Below are 7,500 nucleotides of genomic sequence, written 5' to 3'. Positions count from 1 at the left end.
AGACCCACTTAACATGGGCCAGGTAAACATAATTTTACAAGCGATAAGCGGAATAGAAAACAAAATGAATGCGAAGATGGATACAAACACAAATGCAATAAAAAACGGAATGAAGGAAGAAATGAAAGAACTGCGGGGTGAGATGCAGCAAATAGGCCGAAGCCTGCAGGCGGGCACGGCGAGAATTTTGGCAATAACAGGGGAGCTAAAAATGGCGGCGTCACGGGTGGGAACGAACGAGCTGGGGGGGGGGGGAAATGCAATGGCTCTCAGGCCCGCGGTGAAGGCAGGAACAAAGAAAATAATACGGGAGATGTGTTGGGCGAGAAGCGTGGAGGTGACGGAAAAAGTGACGGTGACCGAGAGGGAAAAACTAATTGGGGTGACGGAGACGTGCACGAGGGAGATAACAAGGGAAGGGACGGAAATAATAGAGACGCGGGAGATGGGAACGAAAGAGGGAAGACTACACGATACGGAAGGGGTTAAGGACGAGCACACACACATTAAGTTAGTGGAGGATAATGGGGGTGAGCTCGCGGAACGTGTCGGGACCCGGTGCGAGCAGCTGGATGGCCTCCTTCGGGAACGGAGGGAGACGCTATGCTCCCTTGAAGCGGATCTCGACCAGGTGGGTTAGGTCGTGCTTTGCGAGGTCGAGGGGACGGGTGCTGCGAACGGGTGCACACAAAGCTTGGGGGGTTTTGAGACCCCGGAACCCCTTGTGGGGACACAAATCCCCAGTGTGGTTGTGCAGGTGTGTGTCTTTGCGAGTGTGCCGGAGTGTTTGCCTCCCAGCACACCGTGCATGAGTGAAGTGGTGTGTGTGACAGAGGCCCCGTGTCTGAGTGAAACCCCCTGTGCGAGAGGAGGCCCGTGTGTGAGTTGAATCACGTTTGCGAGGGAAGTGGCATGCGTGAGTGAACGGCCGAGTGCAAGGGGGACCGTGTGTGTAAGAGAGCAGTACGAAAGGGAGATGTCGGTCAGCATGCGTGAGCATGCAGCCGCGTCTCCCGGGGTGAATGTGATGGAGTGGAGTGTGAGCGTCATAACACGCAGGTGTGCGTGGGTTGAATGGCGACGACAACGGCGACAGAGGGACACAGGCCGAGTCACGGCCGTAGCTGGAACGGGGACAGCGCCGGGTTTACACGGCAGCGAGCGTGAGGTTCGGGCTGTGCAACGCACGAGCCCCCCACGTGCTCGGCAGCGGGAGTGAAACCCGGTCCGGAAACGCCAGTGGTGGATGTTGCCGATCCCGCGTACAGACAAAGGTTAGGCAGGACAACGGATTTGGACCGGATGGGTTCTCCACGCGAGCTTGTGTTAAGCTCCAACGGGCAGAGCACATGGGTTCGCGTGGGGAACCCCTAGAGACGCGAGGCTTGTGTTTTTTTTATGCACCGGGTGACGTCATGACTACTTGTGGGGTTGGAATCCGGCAGGAGGGTGAATCCCTGCCGGATGGTGCCATCCAAGAGGGACGAGGGACGCGAACAGCTGCCATGACGTCATGCCAAAGGTGAGCGGCAGTGAATTGCCACGCTGGTGCGCAGGTTGCAAGTTGCCGCGCTGGTGCTGCGCGAATAATCATAAAAAAAAGCAAGCCTCACTTTCGGGTGAACAGGATTCCCGGGCATGGGGTGGAAGACCCCCTGCCAGGGCACAGGATACCACTTGCTCGGGGGAAGGGTTAGCATAGCTAGTCCGGCTTCATGGGGCAGGGGTAAGTCCTCATGGAGTCCGTGGAATGGCTTAGTTGGAGGGATTTTTTCGCCAGATTTAGGTTGGAAAAATTATTTTGAGGACAGAGACAGACTTTGAATGTGTAGAGGGGACGTAGCTTATCTACGTAGTGTTAAAAGGAACGTGCTCTAGTGTAAGGGATGACGTGAGAGCACGAGTTAGTTAGGGGAAGTAGTCAGAAGGATGGCTGAGTTCAGCGATGTGCGAGTTGAGAAGGGTGGAATGGGACATGTGCTTGGTGAGTGAGTGAGGCCAGCAGGTGTGTGTGTATGGAGCGAATGTGGAATGCATGGTGCGATGAGTGGAAGGTAGGTCCGAGCCCACCTTCTGAGTGGCCAGCACCACCGCACAGCCTCCACCAACCTCCACTGAAAGGCAAAGGCCGGCCAACTTCATCGGCTGGCTGTTTTCTGCAAGGCCTGTGCCGGTCGATCGTCTGCCGGCTGTGTTTGACTGCAACGGCCTTGTTCTGCAGGCTGTGTTTGCCTGCTGCCTCTGCCATGCCATGCCCACTGCCCATGTTTACCAGCCCCGTTCTGTTTTGCATTTGCCCCCCCCTTGTTCATTACCATGTGCACCGGGATCATCGTGGAAGCAACAGTTTGCAAGTTGCAAGAACTGTCCTGTTGGCAGCTACAACACGGGCCTGCAGTGGCGGCCCGTGCACCGGTTGACTTTTGTTTTGCTCCCTGCAGAGTCCAGTGATCCTGGGCCATGGTTAGTGTAAATTTTGTGCGCCCCCGGCATGTCTGTCTTGCGCCGGCAATTTTATTTAAGTCGTCTGAATGAGTGTGTTTGTTCGTTAGTTACTCAGCCCTCAGGTTATTTATTTTGGGTACATGAATACTATGAATGTCGCACTCAGGGATGCGTAGGTAAAACGTACTAGGGGAGAACTACACATGATGGCACACGAAAATTTGACGACTCGGGACGAGTCTGTAAAAAGGGGAGGGGGTCGTGTTAGGGCTGTGGAAATTCGCATTACACCATAAACATCCCTCAGGTGAGATATCTCCATATGTATATGTATGTATGTATATATATATATATATATATATATATATATATATATATATAGATATATATGTATGTATATATATATATATATATAGATATATATATATATATATATATATATATATATATATATATATATATATATAGATATATATGTATGTATTTATTTTTGCTCATATGGCTCGTGGAGTTAATAAATGTTTAATATAGAGCAATTATTCCCACATTCCATCCATCCATCCATCAGTACCATACTCTGTGCAGAGCATTGGTGCTGCCTAAGTAGTCTCTTTGGCGATTGGGCACAATCCTGGACAGGTTGCCACTCTGACGCAGGATACCAGCAAGCTGGCACTCATTTTGCCGACCTCGGAAGGATGACAGATAGAGTCAACCCCACCTGGTAATAATTCAACAGGAAAGGGGGATTTCAACTCAGAATCCGAGGATCACAAGCCCACCACCCTTGCCATCAAGGCCTAAGTCACATTTGCCAAGGCTGCCGTGGGTTCTACAAAATCTACGGCCACTAGCAATTATAGGGCGGCCGCAGTATTTCCACGGTCACACAATGTAGCAGTCACACATGTTTTTATTTTTCGGGCAGCCGCATGGCGTATTTGGAAATTGTGGAGACCGAAAACGTTGGGGTGCTGTACGGTCTTTGATTTGATGTCGCACGGTGACCTTCGGGCGTTCCTGCGGCGGCCATAGAATTCTCAAGGCAGACGCAAGGTGCCCGCAAGGCGACCGCAGGGGGACCACTGGGGGGCCCAAAGGCGAGCGTGCGGCCAGACGTACGGTAACGAGTGGGTTCTTTTTTTCTTTTTTTCTTTTTTACCAGTTCTTTTGTTTCGGCTTGTCGAATTGCTACGGCGAACGTAGACATGAAAAAAGTTATAACTCCACGCTATAATTCCACGGCGACCGCTACGGCCTGTAAAATATAGCCAAACGGTGTAGGGCTACCCTGAGGCCACCGCAGACACTCTGCGGCCGCCGCACGTTTCTGTCAATTCAGAGGGCGTACGGCCGCTGTCTCCTCGCCGTCAAGCAAATGTGACTTAGGCCTAAGCAAACACTGGGGATATTCCCAAATTGAGTGTCCAGAATAAGCGTAAGTCATTACATTGTTATCTATACTAATAATTATAAGTGTGTGTATGTGTGTGTGTGTGTGTGTGTGTGTGTGTGTGTGTGTGTGTGTGTGTGTGTGTGTGTGTGTGTGTGTGTGTGTGTGTGTGTGTGTGGTGTGGTGTGTGTGTGTCCTTCCATAACTCTAAAACCATGAAACCTAGCAACCTGAAACTTTACATGCATACAGACACATGACAGAGGTGAATAGATACCTTAAATTTCTTCATTTCATCTGTCTAAAGCAGTTTTACTCAGTGATTTTAACTAATATTCGACGAGTTATTTGCACAAACGAGTTCCTGGGTCTTGTACGGCAATTAACTCTGCCTCGAACCCAGGGAGCACACAAACTTTCCAATTTTCAGAGGATGAATTGTTGGCCATTTGGAAGGTGGAGTCAGCCAACATCAGGTAACTCAGAACCTTGGCATTCTGCTTTCTACGGTCAATCGAGTGATTGTGCAATTCACCAGAGAAGGCAAGGAATCCACCGCTTCCCGTTATGGTCAACCTGGGCTCTCATAAAGATGTATTTGAGCTTCCAAGCAGTCCAGTGAGAAAACTCCCCGTTGCAAGGCAGCAGCTGTGGCAGAGGAGGCCTAGTTTAGCTTAAGAACTGACGTGCAGTACCTTCATCAACTGGGATACTATGGGAGAGCAGCTCGGAGCAAACTTCTTCTTCGACCAGCCAACTTTCAAAGGAGAAAGAAGTGGGCTGACGAGATGGCCACCAGACCCTTGGAGTTTTGGCAAACTGTCAGGTTTTATCAGATGAGTCCCAATTTACTATATTTTCTGGCAGTGGACACGTATGGGTCTGGAGACTTCCCAGTGAAGAGTTTTCTTTGAACCGATTGCAGCCAACTGTCAAACATGGAGGTTTTCAGTGATGGTTTGGGGAGCAATCTTAAGTGCTGGCCAGTCAGAGCTTGTGGAGTGTGTTGGCAACATCAACTCTTCGATACACATTTCTATCCTTGAGGATGGCCTTCTCCTTGTCCTCTCCGCTGGTCAGATGGTCAAAAACAACACTCCGTTCATGGAAGATGGAGCTCCATGCCACACTGCAAAAAAAGACCAAAGAATGGCAGGACAGAAATGGGATCAAGCGATTTCCACGGCCAACTCAGTCTCTTGAGATGAATCCCATTGAACCCATCTGGGGCCATATTGGATCGAGCTGTGCGGAAAAAAGTCCAGGAAACCAACAACACGGGCAAAATTGCAAAACCTTTTGCATGAAGCCTGGCCAGAAATCGCACAAGAGAAAAATTCGGAACTCATGTGTTCTATGCCTGAAAGAGTAAAAGAGTTGAAATCTGCAAATGTAAAGTCCACAAAATACTGGTGTTTGTTTTAAAATGGACTAAATGTACTTCAAATGTTCAATAAATAAATTCTTTAAAAATCAAGGTCTCGATTTACTTCTCTAAAAAGCATGTTCATCATACCTACGAATCGCTGAACACATTACAATGCGTATAAATGCCCAAAGACACCAGCGTTAGTGGCATAATTTCATTTCTTCACTTCTCCGAACCTCAATAATCTCTTAAACGAAGCGAAATTACAAAATTTAAGCTACAGAATTGAACTTAGCAGCAGTACTGAGTGCTAAAAAAAGTAATTTGTCCAATTCGGGCATATTTGATATTTCTGGCATCTTCAGGAGGTGGACGTTTCATATGACAGTTCAGTGATTGCTTGTCTCTTTCCAAGTGAGCTGTTCCTTATCACCTGCTTAGTTGGAGTGCTGAAGTCACTTGGCAAGGACTCCACAATATTCGCACCATCACTGAATACCTGAACAATCGCACTGTCACGATCGCCTTGAACAAAGTTCAGGGGCCACTCACCTGTGAAGGCCCTGTTTAAGATAAATTTTAAAAATGAAACGTTTCGTTAACATCACAGCAGGATAGCTGAGAGGAATGCACACTTGCTTTTAGCTGTCTCGCCTGGGTTTAAATCCTGACCGAGCTAAAACTGTCATCCCGGTGTTTCACAGGCAGGGTGATTCATCAATGTGTGCGCCGTTAAACTGCACATCACATCTGCAGGAATCCCCCCTCTCTCCCCCACCCCTATCTCTCTGTGTCTCTGTGTCTCTGTGTCTCTGTGTGTCTGTGTGTCTGTGTGTCTGTGTGTCTCTGTGTGTCTGTGTCTCTGTGTGTCTGTCTCTCTGTCTGTCTGTGTCTGTCTCTCTGTCTGTCTGTGTCTCTCTCTCTGTCTGTCTGTGTCTCTCTCTCTGTCTGTCTGTGTCTCTCTCTCTGTCTGTCTGTGTCTCTCTCTGTCTGTCTGTCACTCTCTCTCTCTCTGTCTGTGTGTCTCTCTCTGTCTGTCTGTCGGTCTCTCTCTCTCTCTCTCTGTGTCTGTCTCTGTCTGTCTGTCTCTCTGTCTCTATCTCTCTCTCTCTCTCTGTCTCTCTCTCTCTCTCTCTCTCTCTCTCTCTCTCTCTCTCTGTGTCTCTCTCTGTGTCTCTCTCTCTCTCATCTCAACCTCAACCGCGCTTCCCTTGTCGTCCATATCCATCTATTATTATCTCTCTCGGCCTTGGTGTTTGCACGTCAGCCTTCTCTTTCTGCTATTCCTTTTGTTATGTTGCACCATGATCCATTATGTGTTATAGCTCTTCCACAAGCCTCAACTCTGCATACAAAAAAGAAAAATGTACCCCAAAGTTTCGTTTTAAAAACACAATTGGTTCAGGCCCATGGCAACTGAATGTCAGTGTCGACACACACAACAAAATTTCTAAGCAAGTTAAAAAAAAAACCCTGAGCCAATCACCCGCACCTCATAAGAACTGAGGTCGAATCAGCATCAGAGGTTTTTTTTGTAAAAATCGACACAGCATCAAAATGTATTATTGGACATTGGCTGTGTATGAGCATCAAGTCAACAAGGGATCATCTGATATTTGCTGAGGAATGCGATGAAACCACCCCCTCCTCCCCCCTCCTCCTCCTCCCCCCTCCTCCTCCTCCTCTCCCCTCCAAAAAAAATAAATGCAGATGCACACACAATAAAATTCATCCTGGGGGTTAAAGGGGAATTATAAAGCAATGTTTAATGCATGCTTTTCATATTTCTTCAGATTTCTTGCAAAATGCCAATCATATATTGGCCGGCGCACACACACACACACACACACACACACACACACACACACACACACACACACACACACACACACACACACACACACACACACACACACACACACACACACACACACACACACACACACACACACACACACACACACACACACACGAGGGTGGAGAGGCAAATTTTGATGCACATCAAGGCACAATGTCATCGAACAGAACTGCAAGCAAAGCACACATCCTCAGGCATTCGATACGATGGTTGCTAACCCTTGCACATGCAATCTTACCACCATGAGGAAAGCTTTGTGCTCAGCATGGGAATTGCAGTTATGTCGTACTCTCCTGTTTAAGAGTCTCATGGGGAAGTAATTCTGTAACCACACACGTCTACCGAGTTGTTCTTCAGCTTAACATGTTACACAATGTAAGCTACCCATAATGCTTTGGTGCATTACAGTCAAAAGAGTATGTTCACATGGATGAT

General features: G+C 48.3%; 1 protein-coding gene across 8 annotated transcripts in view; it reads right to left on the bottom strand.

The window, feature by feature from the left end:
• Positions 1–7,500, bottom strand: part of LOC147027498 (uncharacterized) — a 504,607-nt gene that overhangs the window by 351,711 nt on the left and 145,396 nt on the right. The window lies entirely within an intron of this gene.

Source organism: Eptatretus burgeri, chromosome 4, assembly GCF_056783735.1.
Source record: "Eptatretus burgeri isolate ZD-2024b chromosome 4, Ebu_testis_v1, whole genome shotgun sequence".
Taxonomy (NCBI): domain Eukaryota; kingdom Metazoa; phylum Chordata; class Myxini; order Myxiniformes; family Myxinidae; genus Eptatretus; species Eptatretus burgeri.
This window is presented reverse-complemented; position numbering and strand designations above follow the sequence as displayed.